Here is a 25,644-nt window from a genome sequence, read left to right as displayed (position 1 = left end):
AGCACTTCACCCTCCAAACATCCATCCTTACTCATCACACTACCCAAGTACTTAAACGTACTCACATTTTCCAATTCCTCACCATCCAACCTCGCTGTACTCGTACATTCACTGACTTCACCTCTCTCAAAGACCATCACTTTACTCTTCCCTACATTAACCTTTAGTTTCCGTTTCTTTCACACTCTTCCAAACTCATCCATCAAGCCTTGCAGCTCCCCTTCATCTTCACTCAACAACACAGTATCATCTGCAAACAACAGTACAGGGAGTTTCCAAACACTATCCTGTCTCACCAGGGCCACTCCAACATCCACTACCCTACCTTGTACCCTCTTTATTACCCCATCCATATACACAATGAAACACCCACGGAGACATGACACATCCCTGTATCAACCCAACCTTCAAAAAGAAAAATTCACTCAGTTCTCCATCTACACACAGTATGTATGATGGTGCCTTAGCACCATCATACATACTCTTCACAGCATTCAACAACTTCCCATCTACTCCATATATTCTTAATACTTTCCACAATCCTTGTCTATCCACGCTGTCATATGCTTTCTCCAAATCCATGAAAGCTACATACAACTTCTTTCCCTTCTCTAGAAACTTTTCCACTAAAGATCTAAGAATGAATATCTGATCCACACAACCTCTTCCCTTCTTAAAGCCTCCCTGTTCTTCTCCAACTAATTCCTCTGTTCTTTCTCTAACTCTGTCAATAAGTATCCTACCATACACTTTTCCTGTTACACTAAGAAGACAAATGCCCCTATGATTACCACACACTTCTTTTCCCCCTTTTCCTTTGTACAAGGGAATAATTATACCTGACTTCCAATCCTCCAGGACTCTACCTTCCTCCCAGGCCAAACTGCACATCTTCCACATCCATTCTACTACTATCTCTCCCCCATGCTTCAGCATTTCACCACACACTCAATCAATTCCTGGGGTTTTCCCCAATTTAACTTTCTTCATTGCTTCCACAACTTCTATCCTACTGATTTCTTCCTGTCTTCTCACCTCCTTCCTTCTCCCAGCCATTCCCCAGCCAGTTATACTCGCATTACTTCCATCCTCTATGTTCAACAATTCCTTAAAGTGTTCACTCCATCTGCTCACTTTTTCTCCCTTCTCCACTAGTAATCTACCATTTTTATCTTTCACTCCCCTGCTAACCTCACTTCCACCCTGTCTTACTCTTTTCACCTCTTTCCTGAACATTTTCTAACAGTCCATCCACTTTACTCTCAAATTCCTTCCAAATTCCTCATCCACTGTCTTTTTACTCTCTCTTACTAATCTTTTCACCTGTCTCTCTTTCTTTTTACATATAACTCTCTCTTCCACCTCTCAACTTCTTCCACGTCCCTGTTCCTCATCCATTCATTGTATGCTTTCTTCTTTTGTGCCACAACCTGGCTCACCTCTTCAGTCCACCACGCTGTTCCTTGAACCCCCCCTTCCATCTTCTCTTCATCCCACACACCACATCACATGGTGCACATATTTCTTCTGTGAATATTCTGCACACACCTTCCACGTCCCCCATGTGCTCCTATTCATATTTGCCCAATCGTTCCTCCTCTTCTCTCTTATACTCTGCCTTTTTCTCATCCACTTGTAACCTCTCCACTCTCCTTGCAAATACTCCTTCTTCCTGTCCTTTCCTTCTTCTATTTTTCCATCTTATTGGATCTTGATTCTGGCCACCACCAAGTAGTGGTCAGAAAGTCCACTCCCGCAACCTCTATAAGCTCTTGCATCCATTACACATCTTCGCACGCTTTCATCCACATACACATAATCAATCATTGCCTTCCTTTCATTCAGTTCACGACCCATCCTTCTCATCACTCGCCATGTATACCTGTGGATCATTTTATGCCTGAAGAGGGTACTGGCTGTCACCAACCCCCTCCCAGCACAAATGTCCACTAACGCACTCCCATTCTCATCTATCTCAGCAGGCATACCCCACTCACCAGCTATTCCATCCACCTTCACATTCCTTACTTTACCATTCATATCACTGATCAAAAACACTCTCTCATTCCTTCCAAACTTTTCCATGCACACTTCCACATTTGTCCAGAACTTTTCTCTCACTCTGCTTGCACGATCTTGCGTTGGCTCATACACACACACAATCGCCTGCATTTGTATTCCAACTTTCAACCTTACCCACACAATCCTTGATCCAACTGATCCATACTCTCTTATGCTCTACTTCCATCTTTTACTCACAACTATACACACTCCTTCTTTCACCCTTTCATCCTTACCTACTCCTGCACATATACCCCATCCATACTCCCATTCTCTTACACACTCTCCTCTCCATTTAGTTTCGGTTATTCCTCATACATTCACTTTCGTCCGCTCAAGCACCTGGACAATTTCTCTCTCTTTCACCTCATCATTCGCACCTCTTACATTCCATGTTGCCATTACAATGTCTTTCGTCTGGTCCTTGGTCGTCATCATTTGGTCAGTCCTTGTCCGAGGCTTCTTGTTTGTCTTTTTAGTTAGTTGTTTTCTGGGGAGGGGCACCAACCCTCCGCCAACCCTTTTAGTCGTCTTGTACGACAAGTAGAGATACTGGGGGAATATTCTTTAAAAAAAAAAAACTACCCCCAGGTACAAACTGAGGAAAAGTTTGATGACACTAATCTCTTCCGGCTGTGATATAAAGCAAACAAAAGAAGAGTATAAGGAGGTAAAATACTCTGTCGTCTGAAGCAATGAAAATTGTGGAAGGCATGATACAATGCTGGCAGGTGATTGTTGTTGTGAACATTTGCTGCTGGGTGCACATCCTATGCTGCAGCCCTCAGGGCGAGGTAGGAGATCTTTGATTTTTTTAGGGTTTGAGGATCAAACCCTCTTTTGTCTGCCATAGAAGAGCTAAGAGAAGGAGATTTATAATTGTCACGAATCCGCATGAGCATATATAAATTCGTGACATTGTACTGTGATGAGAAAACCACGAACTCTAGAGGAATTCCCACTGTGCATAACTCAGTTCAACCGTCCTCATATTCACTTCAATCGGGATGGTTTTCAGAACGTTTGTCACTGTTTCACAAGTGATCATTCTTATCCACAACATTAGTGGTTTCACTGAGTGATATATTATGAGCCTATATTGTTCACCTTCTTTCCGTTGACCATTGAACTTAGGCCACGCCTACTTCCTGCTAATACGGCAAGCTCGTACCTCCCTTCCAAGTTGAAGTTAGTCAGCCCGGGATCATCGCGAGAATCGGATCGTTTTGTGCCCAGCGTAGAGCAACGTCTCTGTTGTACAGCGAATTCCTGAATCTCCATCTAGACAGTGATTGGCGAAGCGGGCCTTGAGTGAATAGCAGCATTGGTGTTCATCACAGGCACCCAGACTTTCGTTTTGGCTCCCCTCCACTGACCAGAATTTCTGTTCGTTTTTCTAGGCTTAAGTTTATTTAGTTTTTGAATGAGCAAGTGAGTGTATTCTCTTGTTATTTGTATTCCTGAGTCCTCTAGTGACCATGAAATTCCCCTTTTGAATTTATTTTGAGATTCATATAATGTAAATTTATTTTATTGTAATCAATAAATTTACAGTTCTTTTCTTTGAGCTTTATGTAATTAGACTTGTGTTTTATTTCTTCACATTAAGATTGTTTTAGTTGCCACTCCTAGTTTGCACAAACTCTTTACAGTATTCATAACTGATACTTAGGCTAGTTCCTTTGTATCAAACTTAAATCCGTTGTGCCAGCCAGAAGTCAAGCACCGGTAAGAACCTGTTTATTATTATTAGCATTAGTTATTGATTGTCAGGGGTGGAGTCACTTTCTCGAAAGGCTAACAGTACTACAAACAGCACTCATGAGTAATTAGTCTCTGCTGTGTACTGTTGAGAAAGTTTATAAATTCTTGTCTTTAGAGAATAGGCGAAGTAAGCCGCCATAATGTAATACTTACTGCTAGCTTTTCACAAGTTAATTCCTTGTCTCTGTTTTCAAGTAACAGCCAGCATTTATAATTTATTAATTCACATTCCCCCCGTGACATCTGGGGACCTCATTCCAGGATATTAACTCCTAGCTCTAAAGTTATTAACGAGATAATACTCGCTCACTCACACCTAGGTATTTATCATTAGTGTCTATAGGCACTATCTTACTGGTGGTTATTGATTCATTTCTATTAATTTTACATAATAGTTTTCCCAGTCAGGTGCAATTTTTAAAAATTTTCTTTCTTTACCACTTTAACCCGCCCCGTCCCGTCGATGTATGGGTATGTTGCAACAATTTGCATTTGCCAGTCCCGGCGACGTACTGGTACGTTGTGTAATTGCAAGGTCCCTAATTTGCAAAATTTTCAATTTTCGCGCGTGATTTTTCGTATGTATACACGGGACACCTTCCTCTATTCCTCTACAAGATGCCAAGCAGGGACAATGCCTTACACCGCATAACCTCCCCCCTCCCCCCCTCACGCCATTGTCTCGGCAATTCACCTGTTACTAGTGACCTGGCTAGTAAAGATATTCAGGGCCAGAGTGATTCCCCAATCGATGACAGTGTGGAGGACAATGTTTACATAGCATTAGAAGAAGAAACAGCCAGAAATAATGATCAGGTAATGTGGCAAAAAAAGGTCAGGTATGATGATTAGTTAGTGAGTGAAACAATGCTTATAATGCCTTTATTACTGCTTGAAAACCAATATACTCTCATACTACATATACATTCGTACCAAGTAAATAAATAAATACCGTTTATGAGTGGATAAAATAGTTACTCTTCCATAGAACTCGTTTTCTTTGGTGCCAGTATGTTAGAAAACCCAGTCAGGTAAGGAGGAACTCCTACCTGGAATGAGTATTTTATACCGCAGGTGAGCGATTTCTCTATGAATTTTCGATGTTTCTCACCAAAAGCAAAGGTTTTAGCCAAAAAAAATTTTTTCAAAAATACCTCGGGACTGGGGGATGTCGGAGGTCTGGAAAACCTTGGGACGTTACGGGTTAACTAGATAAAACTGGTCACCACCAACCTATGCTTAAATTCTTTACTTTTGATTATTGGCATTTCTCTGCAAAATAGCAGTTAGTACTCAGTCTTTAGTCTACTCAGCCTTAGTTGAGTTAGCGTCATGGCTACTAATATATATGTACAGGAAGCCAAAGATATGGGGCTTATCGACCCCCAACAAATTAAAGAGTATGTGCTCTCACGGTTTGGTTACGAACAGCAACGTGAGAATGATGCCCGTGAAGAGCGTAAAATTCAACGTGAATATGAGCGAGAACAACGTGAACACGAGCAAAAACAATGCGAACAATGTGAGAGAGAACGTGAATACGAGCAAGAACAATGAGAGAACGCGAACATGAGCGAGAACAACGAGAGAGAGAACGTGAAAACGAGAGAGAACAACGAGAATACTAACGTGCCGAGAACGAGGCACGTGAGAAACATGAACTTGAGATGCTGAAGCTCAAGTGAGACTCCTTGGCTTCAGACACATCTGGTGCAGCTAACCCAAGCTCCACGAGTGCTCTCCCTGTACAAGTTCTGGCGACCCCACACATCAAGCTTCCTCCATACAAGGAAGGCAAGCGAATCAAGCCATTCATAGCTCGTTTCGATGACATGGCTCAGCTGTACCAGCCGAATGAGGCAGCTAAGCGGCTGCAGTTTCTTAGCTTGTTTGAGGGTCCTGCCCTCGATATTCTCCACAGAGTTCATGGAGACAATCTCACGTATGAGATGATGGAGGCTGCACTCATCAAAGCATACGGTCTCACAGTTGACAATGCCAGGAGTCAGTTTATGAGGGCGTGTCTACAAGAAAACGAGACTGCTGTTCAGTTTCTTGATCGGCTTACTGCTTACTTAGATGAGTGGATGGAGAAAGATGAAACTCCTTCCACATGAGAGGGGATAATTGACCTTATGCTGTGCATGCAGCTAGAAAAGTCGTGGCCTGCTGAGCTTATGGCTTAGCTTAAGAGCTGCCAGGTAAGGGATGCCAGCCTAATGGTGGAGAAGGCTGATGTATTCTTCACTCCGTACGTGTATCAAACTCGTAAGCAACACACCTGGAACAGGAAACCTGATAAATCTTGGAAACTGTCTCAGACTGAACCCCAGCATCAAGGCCGTTCTCAGAATAATGGCCAAGGTCCAAACAAACTGCAAGAAGGACCAGGGGCAAAATACACAGAAACCTGCTTGGAAGGGGTACAACAAGTACCCTAACCAGCAGCATTATCAGCCACACAATCAAAGGTCAGGACAATCCTTTTCAGCACCAGCCCCAGTGTATCGGAGGCAGGAGACTAACGCAGCCTTCATTCCACAACAAGCGCACAGTGGTGCGAACCCCACCAGTACAGGTACTGTGGCTGGCTGCTTCCTCCTCTCCACAGTTCACTAGTCCCCCAGCGACCGTGAACTCTTTGCCACAGGTGGTCAATGCTCCATCTCCCCAGATGATGAGTACAACCCCTCAGGTATCAAATTCTCAGGGCACCGTTTGCTGCATCATTCATTCAGCAGCCTCATCAACCGGCCCTCCTACAGGCAACAGTGCCTTCCTTGTTCAGCCTAGGTTTGTGGGAGGCATTCCTGTAAAGGTCCTGAGAGACAATGGTTCCTCAGGTTGCTCTGTCAGGCAGAGTCTAGTTCGGCCTGAGGAGTACACAGGTTGACAGATCCAAGCTCAGCTTATTGATGGATAAGTTAGATTGTTCCCTGAGGCACGTATCCAGGTGGCATCTCCATTTTACACTGGTACGACACTTGCAGTTTTCATGCCAGAACCTTTGTTTGACCTTATTATAGGCAACATATCCGGTGCCAAGTATAGTTGCACCATAGATGACACTACTCAGACTTTGGCTGCAGTAACACGAGCCATGGCCAAGGCTCCGAACTGTGTCACCCCAGTGACCATTGCATCGCCGAAAATCTGATTTGTAGCCAAGATGTTCAAGAACAACATTCTGACCCGACACTTGCTGCCGTGCGGAAGAAGCAAAAGGATAGAGTTAGATTCACGGGGAGCAAGCCAGGTTCCTTCGTAAACAAGGACGACTCTACCGTGAGTCACGAACACCCTAGGGCGAGGTTCAACTGCATTGTCGTTCCCGTTAAGTATTGCCAAGCACTGTTAGAATGGGGTCATTGTTTAGCCTTAGGAGGTCACATGGGCAAAAGGAAAACCCAGGGGTGTATCTGTGCTGACTTTTTCTGGCCATGAATGGTACAAGAAATAGATAGCTTCGTGCGTTCCTGCAATGTGCCAACGTACCATCAATCAGGGACATGTCCTTCCTGTGCCATTTGAATCCACACCCATTATCTCTGAGTCAGTTGAGAGAGAGAGGGCAGTGGTAATGTAGGTGCAGACATGATGTCTCACCTGCTAACTGATAACTAACACAGGCAACTGTTGTATGCTGGGTTCCGTAAGACAGACGTCCTCAGAGATTTATGCAATCCAAGGACTAGCTTGGTTCCCAGTTATTAGTGTACCAGTAAGACCTGAAGTCTCGCCCATTGGTCCCACAGGACACATTACGTCCAGGACCTGTATATACTGTACATGTATACCATAGGTTAGGGGGAAGTTCGAGACCCCCGTAAGGACAATCCGAGGCTGTGTTTGAATTACCTTGTTGTGTCTCAATCTGTGGGCCTCTCTGAGGACTCCCGGAGATATCAACATGAGTGTTCACACCCACGTTGAGTGTTAAAATGAGACCTGCCCGAGATTGCATAGGGATTCTCAGCTTGCCGTTATTAATTGTAAGTGTAGTGTTAGGTTTAACCACTAAACTGCCCGTTCTCAGAGATTAGGGCAATCCAAGGACTAGCACGTTTCCTGGTTAATAATGTAGGTTTAACCAGTAAACTGCCCATTCTCAGAGATTTGGGCAACGCAAGGACTAGCACGTTTCCTGGTTAATAATGTAGGTTTAATCAGTAAACTACAGTGGTCCTTAGAGATTTGAGCAATCCAAAGACTACGTTTCCTGGTTAATAATGTATCCATTAAGAAAATAAGTGTACTTTTTGTAATATAAGTACTGACTACTAGGCAGAGAGAGAAATTGTAATTAAAAAAAAATCCCTTGTCATACTGACACTTTTGATGCTCCACCTTGATTGCTTTCGCAGGTGCAGCTGGCGGGTGTAGCAATTTTGTCATGCAGATCAGCTGAATGTCTCTGCCACATGCTGCCGCCTCTTCTTTTCTGCTGCGTCGTCTCTATTTACTATTAATCTGTATTATATCATTTTACATGTACGTACAGTTACACCACAACTGTCACACCTACACCATGTATTACATACATCATGCTACATTACAATCAGTTGTTAATGTAAATGTAGCTAACTTTTTGCTCAGTTTGACCTGAGTACAGGATTTTTCACCATTGTCACGGAGTTTTTTCCTCAAGCTTGCTTCTATGAACGATAATCCAGTAATCCCCCCACTATCCGATGTAATAGAGCCAAAGGCATGTCTGGAAAGTGGTCCCGTCTGGATAGTGGGCCCCAGCCTCCTGGACTTGTACTTATGGACCCTAACTCAGAAAAACACCTATTCAGCTCCCTCTGGACATGCATAGCACCTATTTAAGACCCAAATCACACCAATAAGGGACATATAAGACTGAAATAAATGCAAAAGAACCAGAGAATGAGGTTATAGAAGTGAGTTTATACAATATTAAACATTCTTGGTACTTACAACAAGTCCCTGGCTCCTGGTACTTAAGGACCCTAACCCAGTCTAATTTTGAAAGCCGCCTAAATAACTCCATACCGGGCATGCATAGCACATATTTAACCATATTTAAGACACGATTGACACCAGTAATTAAGCATGGAATAAATGAAAAGGAACCAAAGAATGAGAAATCAGAAGTGACTGTACCTCATCCAGGGTAATTACAGCATGTTCGTGGCCGCCTTTTGTAAGGTTTTGGCACGGGTCAAAATGTTCTTGAAGCACGTACAGTAATCCAGTGTTGTGCTGCACTTACAGTAATTCTTTGTACTGTGAGTTATAACTGTTTAACACTGCACACTGTTAATTGCATCAGGCCAGTTTCAACCGCTGGGTTTGGACTCCACAGTTAATTCTTTATACACTAAATTCTAATTTCTTAACACTGCACGACACTGTAAATTCCCGTGTGGTCTACTGGCGAGGTATTGCAGTTTATTCACTGTTTATTCACAAAAAAATGAGCACGTGTGGCTTCCATTACGATATGCTACCACTCGCGATTGAAGTTAGGCAATAACTGTTTGGGTGTTGGTGAGGGGGAAACAGAGTTGCCAGATCACAACGGTCACATTACCAGACTCCTCAATTTTCATTACCAAATTTAACTTTCCATTACCAAATTCATAAAGCTAGCATTTATTCTTCACAATTTATATATACAAGTGGAAATACATGTAATCACTCTTCGTATAATTAACAGCATATTGATTATTTTCACCCTGTGTACGTTAGCAGATTCATCAGAGTGAGCAAACAGTCCACCATCTCCATCCTGTGTATCCTCATGCATGTGAAAAATCTGTTTGGTAATGCATTACTCTGATTCATTACCAAGCGAATATTTCATGATCAAATTGGCCCACATTTGGTAATGAAAAATATCAAATGGCAACCCTGACAGGGGAGGGGGGGAGGGGAGAAGAAGGAAGGGGTGAGGGTCCGTGGTGTAACAGTTGTTCAGCGCCGCACGGCAATTTCAAATTACGGGTGGGAAAAAATTAGGATTTTATGGGGATTTTTATCTTTTTCTGGCCATTTTTGGGTTCCAAAGGTCCAGGCCCACAATGTCCGGTAAGTGGTGATGTCCGGAAAGTGGGCATCCAGGTAGTATGGGGATTACTGTACGAGGTTTTTACGCTCATGGGCTACTGTGATTTTCTCCTGTTGCAGGATAGTACACACACCACAGTGTGAATCTTGTGTGACTGAGTTAGGATTTATATGTATGTATATCGAAAATTTTTCTGAACAAAAATTTGATTTTGATGGGGCGTAATGTCACGAATTCACGTGAGCTTATATAAATTCGTGACATTGTACTATGATGAGAAAACCATGTGTGGTAGGACCCCATATTATATTTACAAATCATAATAGATAGATAGATAAATAGATAGATAGAAGCAGGGAGTCAGATGATGAGAGGTGTTGAGTCTGCGAGAATCGAGCAATGCTAAACATGCTTACACTGAGGAAAGCTGACGACAGCGGCCAGTAAGGAGATGATGCAATTAGCTGTCAGCAGTCCTCTCGTGAACAAAGACCTAGTCCATCCACGAGGAACACACGTGACACACCCCTGCTACACCAGAATTTAGGAAAGAGAGCTCAGACGGAGATTAGCCACCCAACAGGCAAGAGAGCAGTAGACAGGCCTCAGAGGAGACAGGTGACGGGAGAAGGGCTTGGCAATTTGAGAGAGAGACAGATAGCGAGACAGGGAGGTAGCTACCCGGGACTTATACTCGTCCGTGTGAGAGACTTGTTAATATTCCCAAGCCAAATGTCATTGATGACATTTGGTAGCAGCGAACGTATACGAACCTCGTCTACGAATCAACATTAAATTCCTACAAAATATCAAGATTGAAAACAAGAATATCTCTCTCAACCAACAACACAACCGGCTCCTGACGCTTCTCTCCAACCAGCACCCTCCATCTCCCAGATCATCATGCTGATGCAGAGGTCAAGAGATCACAAGACGCCTTGCAAGTAGCTTAACGACAAACCAGCAAATCTGCGGACATCGTCTCCGAATTAAAAGCAAATTTCTATAAAAGCAACTGAGACTCTACAAGATTAGCTTCAGTTCTACAGTGAATCACTACAAAATACAGCCTACAGTGCAAATAGTCTAAAAGTCTACGAAACAACTCTATAATCTTCACATAACTTCAAGCAGCAACAAGAAGAATATAAAACAAAGCAAGTAAAGAAGAGGAAAAGGGACCACAAATACCTCGAGGAAGAACAACAAAACAAACGAAGAGTGAGACACGACTCATAACCACCAGACCTCACCCTCCTCTCTCTGCTACATCCACCCAACCCCCACCGCTTACGCAGGTGTGAAGAGGTCAATACACGCAGCAAAAACACCAAGTCCATATTCACAACTCGTCTTACTCACCCGTCTTCACTCAAGTTACTCATCGCTACTCATTCACTCACCACAGCTACCGGTGTGGGAAGCCGACGTCACCCTGTGCTGAGACGACAACACGTTAATCAACCCGCGAAGGACAACGCTATCACCACGTGCAACACCACTCACACCATTTCCACCACGGTAAAAATTAGTGAGTTACATAGTTACTTCATTCATACAATACACAGTGATAGACAATAAGCTTCTGCACAAACATATAAAACGTGCTGTATAGTTACAGCTTAAATACACATACTTACTTCAGTTATCTGCATAACTCAAACATTATATAATCACCAACAATAAATATAACATTTATTTACTACAAAGGAGTGTTACCATTTATACTTACATAAAATACGTGTTACACACATACAGCTATACATTATTACATCTACAAGTGATAAAGAAAATATACCATCACAGTTACTCAATGAGCGATTAAAAGAACTGTATTAAACATTTATTAATTAAAGCTACCTAGTGGAAACAGATAAATTAAGTTACAAGGTAAACTAGAAAAAAAAAAAAAAAGGTCAACACAAATGACGTTAGCAAGAGCGAACATCTTCAACACAATCGTGAAGACAATGATTTCCACACAGTGCTGACACACATATTACCCACGATAGGTACAGGTGAACAATTGGTCAGTGTGTATAGTTAATACTGTATATAGTGTATATATTTTTTATATAAAATAACAAAATATGGGACTATATAATATCATTTTCAATAATATCTGTGCAATATAAACTAAACTTTAAAAAAGTATCTCAAGGAAATTAGTCAGCAATTATGAAACCATGAACAACATAGGAAAAGCGTACGCAAGCGAAGAAAAACAAACTATAGAAAATCAATACACACACACACACACAAAAAAAAAAGAAAAGTAAAACAGAAAAAAGAGAAATAGAGTAAGATCACATAACAAACAAATGAAAATAAGTGTAAGTGTTACTACATATGCCAAAATACCACATAAACTACAAACAAAAAAGCAAATTGTTGTCTCCACAAACGAGTGGCACGACACATCATCCCTATCATCGACCGCAGCATATGTTAGGACTGCAATTATTACAATTATGTAACTCCATATTACAATTCTGTAACTACAAACAATATGTACCATTCATGTAACAGTTGCATTAACAAGATGTAACTTTTATGTAACTTTAACTACAATTATGTAACTACAAACAATATGTACCATTTATGTAACAGTTACATTAACAAGATGTAACTTTTATGTAACTTTAAGTACAATTATGTAACTACAAACAATATGTACCATTATGTAACAGTTGCATTAACAAGATGTAACTTTTATGTAACTTTAACTACAATTATAAGGCCAAGACACTTATGTAATAGTTGCATTAACAAAATGTAACTACAATTATAAGGCCAACACAATTATGCATTAACACAATATAAGTCATACAATTATAGCACAATTCTGTATTACCAGTATCATCATACAAGTTAGGTGAAATATTAGACATTATTAAAGTGATAACCCAATATGTAATGTATAACCTAGCAATATGACCATTGCACAATTATATGCGTACGTCTGTTGTACATGCACGTCATACAAAGTGTTATACAACAACCAATGCATTTATTCAAATATGTATACAACTTATTTAAAATGTAATATTACTGAATAATCACTATTTACTATGAATAATATATGTATACAATATTCATACAATTATGTTACTTTACAATATTATGTATTTCACTTAATTAGCTTATAAGTTCATTATAATGTGTATGTAGTATGTATTAATATATTATAACTATTAAATGTCGATGGTACGCCATTTTTGCGCGGCCGAGCAGTGTGGTAGGACCCCATATTATATTTACAAATCATAATAGATAGATAGATAAATAGATAGATAGAAGCAGGGAGTCAGATGATGAGAGGTGTTGTGTCTGCGAGAATCGAGCAATGCTAAACATGCTTACACTGAGGAAAGCTGACGACAGCGGCCAGTAAGGAGATGATGCAATTAGCTGTCAGCAGTCCTCTCGTGAACAAAGACCTAGTCCATCCACGAGGAACACACGTGACACACCCCTGCTACACCAGAATTTAGGAAAGAGAGCTCAGACGGAGATTAGCCACCCAACAGGCAAGAGAGCAGTAGACAGGCCTCAGAGGAGACAGGTGACGGGAGAAGGGCTTGGCAATTTGAGAGAGAGACAGATAGCGAGACAGGGAGGTAGCTACCCGGGACTTATACTCGTCCGTGTGAGAGACTTGTTAATATTTCCAAGACAAATAAAAATAGTCCCATACTCTAGTAGAATTACCACCAGGCATCACTCAGTTCAACCGTCCTCGTATTTACTTCGATCGGAATGGTTTTCAGAACATTTGTCACTGTTTCACAAGTGATCATATCCATGACATAGTGCTTTCACTGAGTGATTTATTGTAAGCCTATATCGTTCACCTTCTTTCCGTTGACCATTGAACTTAGGCCACACCTACTTCCTGCGAATACAGCCAGCTTGTGCCTCCCTTCCGAGTTTGAAGATAGTCAGCCTGGGATTGTCACGAGAATAGGATCATTTTGTGCCCAGCATAGAGCAGCGTCTCCATTGTACAGCAAATTCCTGAATCTCCATCTAGACGGTGATTGGCGAAACGGGCTTGGAGCAAATAGCAGCTTTGGTGATCATCACAGGCACCCAGACTTTCATTTCAGCTCCCCTCCACTGACCAGTATTTCTGTTCGTTTTTCTAGGCTCAAGTTTAATTAGCTTTTGAATGAGCAAGTTATTTGAATTGATGATTCCCCTAGAGACCACAAAATTCCCCTTTTGAATTTATTTTGAGATTCATATAACGTAAATTTATTTTATTGTAATCAATAAATTTACAGTTCTTTTCTTTGAGCTTTATGTAATTAGACTCGTGTTTTATTTCTCCACATTAAGCTTATTTTAGTTGCTGCTCCTAGTTTGCACAAACTCTTTACAATATTCATAACTGGTACTTAGGCCAGTTCCTTTGTATCAAACTTAAATCCGTTGTGCCAGCCAGGAGTTAAGCACTGGCAAGAACCTGATTATTATTATTAGCATTAGTTATTGATCGTCAGGGGTGAAGTCACTTTCTCGAGAGGCTAACAGTGCTACAAACAGCACTTGTTAGTGATTAGTCTGCTGTGTACTGTTGAAAAAGTTTATAAATTCTCGTCTTTAGAGAATCGGCGGAGTAAGCCGGCATAAAGTAAAACTTACTGCTAGCTTTTCACAAGTTAATTCCTTGACTCTGTTTCCAAGTAACATCCAGCATTTATAATTTATAAATTCACATTCCCCCCCTGACAATAATTATTACGACATTACACTTTCTAGCAACTTTGGAGCTACTCTTCATATAAAAGGAATTAATTGCACCTAGTCCCATCATAATCTAGTCAACCTTTCCATTTGGAGTAAGGACTAAATTAACAAAAAATTTCTCCAGAAACATAAGTCAAATTGATCTATCATTCTGTAATTTTACATGCTGTTAAGAGATGCCAAGACGATTGGATTCTAGCCGATTTGGGCTAAGTTGTGCAAATTCAAACAATCTATATTAATCTGTACTGTGAAATTTGTCAAGAGCTTTCCGAACTTTTCACGGCAAAGTACTCTGAGCGTTAGAGCTGAAATCCACATTTCAACCTTCAGGGAAGAAGGAACTTACATTTCCTGTCATATACAGACAATTATAAGAGAAGAAATGATAAAATGAATCGTACAGGAGGATCCAGCGTTATTTGAAATGATCAATATTGCTCGCTAGGTTCCAAAAATAATTTCTAATCATCTGAATCATCATCTTCACTAGGTAATGCCTCAAGTAAGCCTTGCATGGCACCATAATCAAAGCAGATTTACAAATCATGGATAAGATGAACACATTTTATTACTTAGTTTTAGCTGCCATCATTAACTGTCGTCTTCCAAAATGTTAGAGTTTTGCTGCAAATCTACACCACCATTTTTTTTTTTTTTTAATAGCTGCCGCCATGAATACTGCTCCACTTTCTGGTCGAAGAAGTACGAAACTCTTCATAAAATCATGAAAAGCTGGCTGGGTTTCGATGACAACATAACCAGAGTTCAAAAGTCATCGTTCACTGTCTTACTATTTACCGTTAGGCAGTGGATCGAGATTAAGAGTCCACAATAGTACATCCGACACCCCAGGGAGAGATAAACAGTCACTGGATTCTTCGAGGGTTTGGTCAAAGAAGCCTATGCAGTTTTTCTTACAGGGTCTGGGTGAGGAAGACAGAGATATAAGATCCTGTGTTATGTGTTAGGGAAGCCAGAATCGGACACATTTTACACAAACTGTTCAGCTGAGTAAGTGAGGATGAAAACTAAACAAAGAACACTCTGATTCATTGGCTTCACATTCTGGACATTCCACTTCTCCCTCTCACTTATATTACATTACATCTGACTGTGAAAAAGTGTCCAGAATTTAGTCCAGTGAAACAGAGTTTTCTACTTCCAGTCTTTACTTCACCCTAGATGTACAGACAGTTTACATCAGAATAGATTCTAAGCTCCCGTGCGAACAGGTCCTTTGTCATCGATAAAAGTTTAGGGGCTTGGAGCAAGGAGGAAAGCTGTTAACTCATTAGTTCACACAGTTCCTGTTCGAGGGATTTTGCTGGTTGGGTACTAAACGTACCACCTTCCGCCTGTCAACCCAATGTCTCGAAGCTCATAGGTCGCTACCCAGGGGTTTTCTTCTTTATTAACTTTTGAAAATGCCCAGTCCCGTCCTATATCGAGGACACTGGGCGGGAATGGGTTAAGCACAAAACCTCTTTTTTCCATCATAATTGTACCATCTGAATATAGGAAGACCAGAGTGAGGAGGGAGGACGTTAGAATATTATTGTTCTCAGTTACATTCTGCACCTCAAAGAGATGTAGATGAGGCCCTGGAAACAAAACCTCCATTGTCTAACACGCGTAACACACAGGATGTGGGTGACATAGGCCAGTGTGAAGACGAATACTTTGCTTTTTTCCTAGTTAAACACAAGGGTTATCAAGGAGGTCATATATTCACTGTCTGTCTCCCCTCTCGTGATCTCAGGCTGTAAGCCTTTAAAGTTGGCTAATGATGATACAGGAATAACTGTAAGACAAAATTTCTTTACGCTCACACGTTTTGTCTGACAGTGAGCACAGACATATGATTAACAAAAGAATAAGCTGATTAAAAGATGTGTTGATTAAAAGATAAACGAATACAATATATGCTACTCACACATTATATCTGAGTTTTCTAGTTGCTTCAGCGTCCGAATACAAGTAGAGTAGTGGTGGTAGTTGGAACCCCAGGCTCATCTGACATGTAAACCCAGTGGACTGTAAACTCAAATTGCCCTTCTGCAGTGTATCCTCTTTGGCGGAAACAGGGAAGTAGCAGTGGGACGTTTGTATAACCAATGGATCCATCTGCTTACGTAGGTGCCATCACATCAAAGCGACCCTCCCCAGCAGCAGGAATGAACCCTCATATAATATGCGAATTGGGAAGTTCTTCCCGCGTCTGTACACGGTGCTGGTAGAAGGCCACAGTGAGCACTGACACAAAAAGTACACTAATGATAAGAGATTATAAATAAAACTAAATGGATAAAACAAGAAATTATGCTACTCTTACATAATGTCAGATTCAGCCAGTTCCTCCAGCGTCTGTATACGGTGTGGGTAGACAGGCACGGTAAGCACTGACACAAGGTTGCTCATGTAGGCCGCTGCTAAGATGTCCACAGCCACCCACCAGAAAATCAGCCACACACGCGCCCACGAAAACACCCGCACCCTACTGTCATTCATGGACTGTCCCAGCAGACCCGACACAACCTGGAGTTTATATGAGAATTAGTGACCTAGGAATTTTAAGTAGGGAACTGAGGAAGTTCAGACTGGGAATTTTAATAGAAACTTATAGCTTGGAAAATTAGTAGCGAATTTTCTTCATTGTAGTTGAAACCATCTTGGCATTCATGGCCTGACCCAGCACCCTCAACACCAGCTGTCCCACACAATGAAGGAGATCGCTTTTAGCCCTTGCATTAGAAGATCACCTCCCCCCTTAAGCTAAATAGATATGTTTATCTGGCATCGTTTTGTAATGGTTAAAGGCAGTTGTTGCTATAATACCAAATTTCCAGGTTCACAGACACATAATATTTTGTAATATTTTTTTTTTACCGTAGTTTGGTAATTCTGGGTAATGTTCCCAAAGCAGTTTGACAGCGTTGTGCAGGGCATTAGAATCCCACAGAAGCAGATCCTTGATTCCTCCTTTAGTTTCATTTCTGCTCAGATTTGTCAAAGGGCAGTTGTATCAGACAGTGCTCCTTACCACTTTCTGTGTACCATATGCCTTCCGGTGGATTTTACAAAGAGTAGTATAATTTGTTGCATACTATAGCCTATTTGATTGACCTGCATAGCTGAGATGTATGGGGTAAGTAGGGTGTGTTTGATTTGTGGCTTCTGATTGACGACCAGTTAAGTCACTCAAGTAAATGCAGGCATGTACACGTATTGTAGTGCAAGCGCGGATGTAGGTGTACACCGTGGGTGGATGCAGTCCAACATGCGGACGTCGGTGTACACAATGGGCAGATAATTTACTTCAAACGTCACTCATTCTTTAATAGTAGTGAACTTTTCCACCTAATTTTGACCTCTCTAGCTTCGGAAATTATTCCACACTTAAACTGGCTGCTTATATTGCAGGCAATTTTGAAATATAAATATATATCTATTAAAATAGGAAGACTGCAGATTTACATCTTCAACGGCCAATCACCAGCCGCGAAACAAACACACCCTACTCCCCCCATACATCTCAGCTGCACAGGTCAATCAAGCAGGGTATAGTATGTCAGAAAACTGATGCTATCCGAACTGACTGCAGGAAATCGTGTAAAAGAAGTTAATGAGATAGATTAATGGAGTTTGCTCAACAGAATCACATTTAAAGTGTCACTATCTTTAGTAAAGAATTATACAATAATGTGTCTCATTACTATTCCATAGTAGCTTATGCATCAGAAATGTGGCATTCTGCAAAATTCTAGATTAAAATAAAGCACCTGATCATGACACAGTAGTAAAATGTAAGCAAGGAATAAGAAGTTGGTAAAGTTGAATAGAAGACTAAAAAATTTGCTTCTCAAATGCAAAAAAAGCCAGACAGTGGTTCTTCTCGCAGCTTTCCTTTAAAAGTATTGGGTATCATGTAGAAGAATAAAATAAATTAGATTCTTTTTTTATAAAGGCACAGAAGAATGAAGACGAAGAAACATGGACGGATCACAAATCTCCTGTTACAGATAACAGTCTATCTATCTATCTATTGCCAGACGCCTCAATTCCGTTTGGGGTGGCCACAAACAAATCGCGTCCAAGTCGCCCTGTCCCCCGCCATTTCACTGCCCTCCTCCCAAATCACACCCCCCTCTCTCATATACCTCTCCACCCCATCCCTCCATTTCATCCTCGGCCTCCCCCTCCCTCTTCTACCCTCCACCTCACTCACATACACTCTCTTCGTCAGTCTTTCACCCTTCATCCTCTCCACATGGCCAAACCACCTCAGTGTGTTCCTCATAACGCTTCTTATCACATCCACATCAACACCACAACGCTCCTTTATATCCTCATTCCTCAGCCTGTCTCTCCATGTGACTCCACAGACTCCTCTTAAATAACTCATTTCCACTGCTCTCACTCTTGACTTATGTCCTTCCAACAACGTCCAAGCTTCACTTCCGTACGTTAGACTTAGTATCACAATACTGTCATGTAGTAGCTTTTTCACTTCCATGCTCACTACCCTGTTTCTTATCACTGCTTTCAAAGAACCAGCAACCTTTGTTCCCTGCTGTACCCTTTCAAGCACTTCACCCTCCAAACCTCCATCCTTACTCATCACACTACCCAAGTACTTAAACGTACTCACATTTTCCAATTCCTCACCATCCAACCTCGCTGTACATTCACTGACTTCACCTCTCTCAAAGACCATCACTTTACTCTTCCCTACATTCACCTTTACACACTCTCCCAGACTCATCCACCAAGCTTTGCAGCTCCCCTTCGTCTTCACTCAACAACACAATATCATCTGCAAACAACAGTACAGGGAGTTTCCAAACACTATCCTCTCTCACCAGGGCCACTCCAACATCCACTACCCTACCTTGTACCTCTTTTATTACCCCATCCATGTACAGATTGAACAACCATGGAGACATGACACATCCCTGTTTCAACACAACTTTCAAAGAGAAAAATTCACTTAGTTCACAATCCACAAGCACTACAGCCTTCGCACCATCGTACATACTCTTCACAGCATTCAACAACTTCCCATCTACTCCATATATTCTTAACACTTTCCACAATCCTTGTCTATCCACCCTGTCATATGCTTTCTCCAAATCCATGAAAGCCGCATACAACTTCTTCCCCTTCTCTAGAAACTTTTCCACTAAAGATCTAAGAATGAATATCTGATCTACACAACCTCTTCCCTTCCTAAAGCCTCCCTGTTCTTCTCCAACTAATTTCTCTGTTCTTTCTCTAACTCTGTCAATAAGTATCCTACCATACACTTTTCCTATTATACTAATAAGACAAATGCCCCTATGATTACCACACACTTCTTTTTCCCCTTTTCCTTTGTACAAGGGAATAATTATACCTGACTTCCAATCCTCCGGGACTCTACCTTCCTCCCAGGCCAATCTGCACATCTTCCACATCCATTCTACTACTATCTCTCCCCCATGCTTCAGCATTTCACCACACACTCCATCAATTCCTGGGGTTTTCCCCAATTTAACTTTCTTCATTGCTTCCACAACTTCTATCCTACTGATATCTTCCTGTCTTCTCACCTCCCTCCTTCTCCCAGTCATTCCCCAGCCACTTATACTAGCATTACTTCCATCCTCTATGTTCAACAATTCCTTAAAGTGTTCTCTACATCTGCTCACTTTTTCTCCCTTCTCCTCTAGTAATCTACCATTTTTATCTTTCACTCCCCTGCTAACTTCACTTCCACCCTGTCTTACTCTTTTCACCTATTTCCAGAACATTTTCTTACAGTCCCTCCACTTTACACTCAAATTCCTTCCAAATTCCTCATCCACTCTCTTCTTACTCACTCTTACTAATCTTTTCACCTCTCTCTTTCTTTCTACATATAACTCTTTCTTCCGCCTCTCAACTTCTTCCATTCCCCTCTTTCTCATCCATTCATTGTATGTTTTCTTCTTTTGTGCCACAGACTGTTTCACCTCTTCAGTCCACCACGCTGTTCCTTGCACCCCCCTCCGTCTTCTCTTCCTTCCACACACCACATCACATGCTGCACATATTTCTTCTGTAAATATCCTACACACACCTTCCACGTCTCCCATCTGCTCCAATTCATATTTGCCCAATCGTTCCTCCACTTCTCTCTTATACTCTGCCTTTTTCTCATCCTCTTGTAAACTTTCCATTCTCCTTGCAACTACTCCTTCCTCTCGTCTTTCCCTTCTTTTTTTTTCTCCATTCTAATTGGACCTTGATTCCGGCCACCACCAAGTAGTGGTCAGAAAGTCCACTCCCCCAACCTGTATAAACTCTTGCATCCATTACTCATCTTCGCATCCTTTCATCCACACACACATAATCAATCATTGCCTTCCTTTCATTCAGTTCACCACCCACCCTTCTCATCACTCGCCATGTATACCTGTGGATCATTTTATGCCTGAAGAGTGTATTGGCTATCACCAACCCCCTCCCAGCACAAATGTCCACTAACGCACTCCCATTCTCATCTATCTCAGTAGGCACACCCCACTCACCAACTATTCCATCCACCTTCACATTCCCAACTTTACCATTCATATCACTGATCAAAAACACTCTCTCATTCCTTCCAAACTTTTCTATGCACACTTCTACATTTGTCCAGAACTCTTCTCTCACTCTTCTAGCACGATCTTGCGTTGGCACATACACACACACGATCGCCCACATTTGTATTCCAACTTTCAACTTTACCCACACAATCCTTGACCCAACTGATTCATACTGTCTTATGCTCCTCTTCCATCTTTTACTCACAACTCTACATACTCCTTCCTTTGCCCTCTCATTCTCACCTACTCCTGCACATATACCCCATCCATACTCCCATTCTCTCACACTTTCTCCTCTCCATTTTGTTTCAGTTATTCCACATATATCCACTTTCGCACCCTGAAGCACCTGGACAATCTCTCTCTCTTTCACCTCATCATTCGCTCCCCTTACATTCCACGTTCCGATAACCATGTCCTTTGTCCGGTCCTTGCTCGTCATCGTTTGGTCAGTCCTTGTCCGAGGCTTATTGTTTGTTTTTTTAGTTAGTTGTTTTCCGGGGAGGGGCACTAACCCTCCGCCAACCCTTTTAGTCGCCTTTTACGACAAGCAGGGATACTGGGGGAGTATTCTTGAAAAAAAAAAAAAAAAAAAAAAACAGATAGATTCCAAATAAATCAGAATTGCAACCCAAATCATATTAGATTAATTTATAACATCCATGAATTTGTCTGCCTGTGCCCGGATTTACTAATAAGCTTAAGATCAATTTTATGTCGTAACAAGGATTCTTCATGCAAGAAATACAAGGAAATGTGAGCTCAAAATATTCACATCTCTTGACGTTCCTGCATAGCCAAATAATTTCTCGGATCATAACCTTGTCGTAACTAGCATTTGTTTTTACAGGAAGGACAAGGGAAATGAAAGAGCTGGATCTTTATGTTTCTAACTCTTCATACAAAAACAAACTTTAGTTACGAGACAGTTGGTCGTATGTGTGTGAGTCCAGACAGTTGTGATTAAACAAGTTCAATATCGCTAGGCTGGAATGGTATATGTTACGCCTTTTGTTTATCCTACACTTGACCGATGCAGAATGATGAACATTGTTCATGCACCTGGCTGTTTTGACATCACTGGGATGGAGCTGAAACTAGTTCGTGACTATATTTATGATGTGGTGGTGGAAATCATGCCTTTGTCCTGAGAACATTTCCTTCGGATTTTCTGTGTAGTTAGACAATTTTATTGATTTCAAGAGTGATCCATTGGGCTGAAGGTGTTCATTCAGTCTGTTCAACAGGGGCCAGATGTGAAGGAATTAGTCATAATGTAATCAGGTACAGTGACTTGGCTGATTCTGCATTATAATTATCTACTTTATAGATTGGTAACCATAATTATATTGATATTGAAAATGATATACTGTTTCTGACACAGTATATTTACGTCTGCATTGCGTATGTCATGTCTTTATGCTTTTCTACATTAAAACATAAATATTCGGAGCTTACATGTTTGTCTTGTTAATCACTGAGCTGAGCTTCAAAATATACTGAAATATCTTAAATTATTGTTTGTAATGTCATATAGATATTCATTAGCAGAAATGACTAAGTAATTCCACAGAGGTTATGGTCAAGAATACAAAATAATGTCAAATATTACACTATTTTTAAGAATTAAAGTCAAGTGGGGTTGGTGGAGGATTAGTGCCCCTCCCTGTAAAAACAATTAACTCTAAGCTCTTGGCCACCCCATTTGGGATACATGGCGTCTGGCAATGAATGAATGATATAATCATTCCATAAAGACGACATTGTGCTCAATAATCTCATGTTTCAACCTGACAGTAGTTTCAGTCACCATGTTTGTCACATTCTAAATAAAACTGTCCATTTCAGTATGATGTCACCGTATCTACAATCAGAGCAAAACTTGAGCACCCCGATATGCTGAATGTAAGGTAAATATAATATTAACTTTACTAGCTACACCAAATATCGTAGCAGACCTAGGAGGTTAATCACCTTGAGAGTGATGTCAATGAGGTCGCTGAGGTGGTGAAGGTAGTGGAGTAAGCAGGAGAGCAGAGAGGCAACTGCGATGGTGGAAGCCAGGATTAAACCCCACAGCAGGGTAGAAAAAGGGTATAAGATACTCCTCCAGCGGGATAAGGGCAGTGGTGCACGTAGGAGGACTGCAAAGCTGTATCGCCAGTAGGGGTAGACGTAGTCGAAGTCACTGAACCGATCCGTGTTAAGCCTCATTGAACTGATCACTATGTCCTTTTTATTGTACATCATATCACCCAGCATACCATTCCAGGTTCCATTCTCCTTGACTCCCCATGTAACTGTGTCAATAAGGGTGATTTCATAAGTGAAGTTGTACTTATCACCAATGACCTGAAGTGCGTCTGGGTTTCCACCACCACATTCACAGTCTTTTCCATAGTACAAGTAGGGTTCGTCGTAGCAGGAAACTGGTACCTTCAAAACCCGCCCCCCAAAGTTTTTGAAGCGGTAAGGAAAGAGTGTCTGTCTGGTTTTGAATTTCTCAGTGCTCCAGACTCCCAGTGGTGCCCTAGTACTTGTAGGTAAACTGGTGTAGGCGATTATGGGTTGATGTCCCGCTCGGTCTTGTGGCTGCAGCAACAAGATGTACTTTGAGCGCTGGACGACAGGTTGAACAATTACTGATGTGATGTTTAGGTGCAGGTTGAGGCAAAAAAGGGTGAGGTAACTGGGGTTCCACTCTTTGTTTTTTGCCAGGTTGAGGAAGAAGGCGGTGGGGTCGCGGTAGAAGATGATTATGACGATGAGATGGGAACCTTTGATGTGGTATGGTGGACGGGTGGTGTGCATGAACGAGTGTTGAGTAGCGAGGAAGACTGGCGTGAAAGAGGCTCCAGCGACCCGCACTACCTGACTCATGTCAAGCAGGTGCTGCTCGAGGTCATCGCTCACAATCAGGAGGTCATGCCCGCGCAGTGGACCACTAACCATTGATGAAAGAGTCTGTGCAATTGTAGTGTGACCATCTGTGTGGGAAAAGAGGCATGTTATCACAAAAATTCTGTTGCTAATACTTTCCTGAATAGCTCATCATTCAAAATAAACTGATTCACCGAGTCGATGTTAGGGTATAAAGACGAAATACAATAATTATTAAAATTTGGCATCACTGTATGATTACTTTTTTGAGCAAACACGCACACAGGCTGGATTCTTCAGAATGACTAGAAATTGTGTGACACTGCTTACCACACTACACTTTTGAGTTACTAGCCACCAAACATTGATTTATGGTTAGCACTTGGAGTTTGGGAGAAAAAAGAGTAGTGACAGAATTAGTCAAGTAGTAACTTTTCAATATAACTTGGGAAACACACTCTAGCATCTCCAAACCTGGAATAAAAACTGCATAACTGAAAGAGAAACACCACACTGGCGTGCCTTGTCCTGCGTAACGAAGTGCAGTTTCTTAAAGTCACTATAACTTGGCTAGGTCTGAACAAAATGTATACCAAATATACCTGTGTGGATATTGCAGAGCCAAAGTGTTGTCATACTGTGCCAGAAATTACGTGAAATGAGCATCGTTTGAGATCGCTTGAGAATCAAAGGGTGAACTGAGAAACAACGGTAATTATAACAACGGCCTAAAGGAGCTTGTACAATACCCTACCAGTATCGCTGACCGCCATGGACAGAATTCCAACATAATTGACCTCTTCCTTACAACTAATCATTCTGCTTATGCTGTTAATCTGTCCACTCCGTTAGGCTCCTCTGATCACAACCTTACCACCTTAACCTGTCCTATCGCTCCAGTAAGGCCTCTGGACCCTCCAAAGAGGGTGGGTTGTGGATCTTTGGAGCTGCTGACTGGAAGGCTCCTAGGCAATACTTCTTTGATTTTCCCTGGAATGATTATTGCTTCCATGGCCAAGAACCATCAGTGTGTGCCTTGTGCATTACAGAGGTTATTCTCTCTGGCATGGAATCATACATTCCTTGCTCATATCCTTTGACAAATGCAAATAAACCTTAGTTCAATCATGCAGTTATTTGAGAGGAGCATGGGGAGCCACATAGAGAGACAGACTGACAAATGAGGAAGTGAAGGAATGTTGTGGTGTGGATGTGGATTTGATATAAAGCATTAGGAGAAATACATTGAGGTGGTTTGGCCACATGGAGACGATGGAAACCGAGAGACTGACGAGGAGAATGTATGTGAGTGAGGTGGAGCGGGGGAGAGGAAGGGGGAGGTTAAGGATGAGATCGAGTGAGGAGGTATATGAGAGAGACGGGTGTGAGCGTGGAGCAGAACAGTGAAAGGGCAGGGGACAGGGGGGCATGATGGCTATTCGTTTGTGGCCACCCCTTTAGGGATTAAAGCGTCTGACAATAGATAGATAGATTAATCTCGCTTGTTCTAATGCTGTGCACAACATGGAGAAGGCCTACTAAATG

Source organism: Coenobita brevimanus, chromosome 44 (assembly GCF_032717465.1).
Source record: "Coenobita brevimanus isolate Jiangsu-jjx chromosome 44, ASM3271746v2, whole genome shotgun sequence".
In the NCBI taxonomy this organism is placed as follows: Eukaryota; Metazoa; Arthropoda; class Malacostraca; order Decapoda; family Coenobitidae; genus Coenobita; species Coenobita brevimanus.
Note: the sequence above shows the minus strand (reverse complement) of the source record.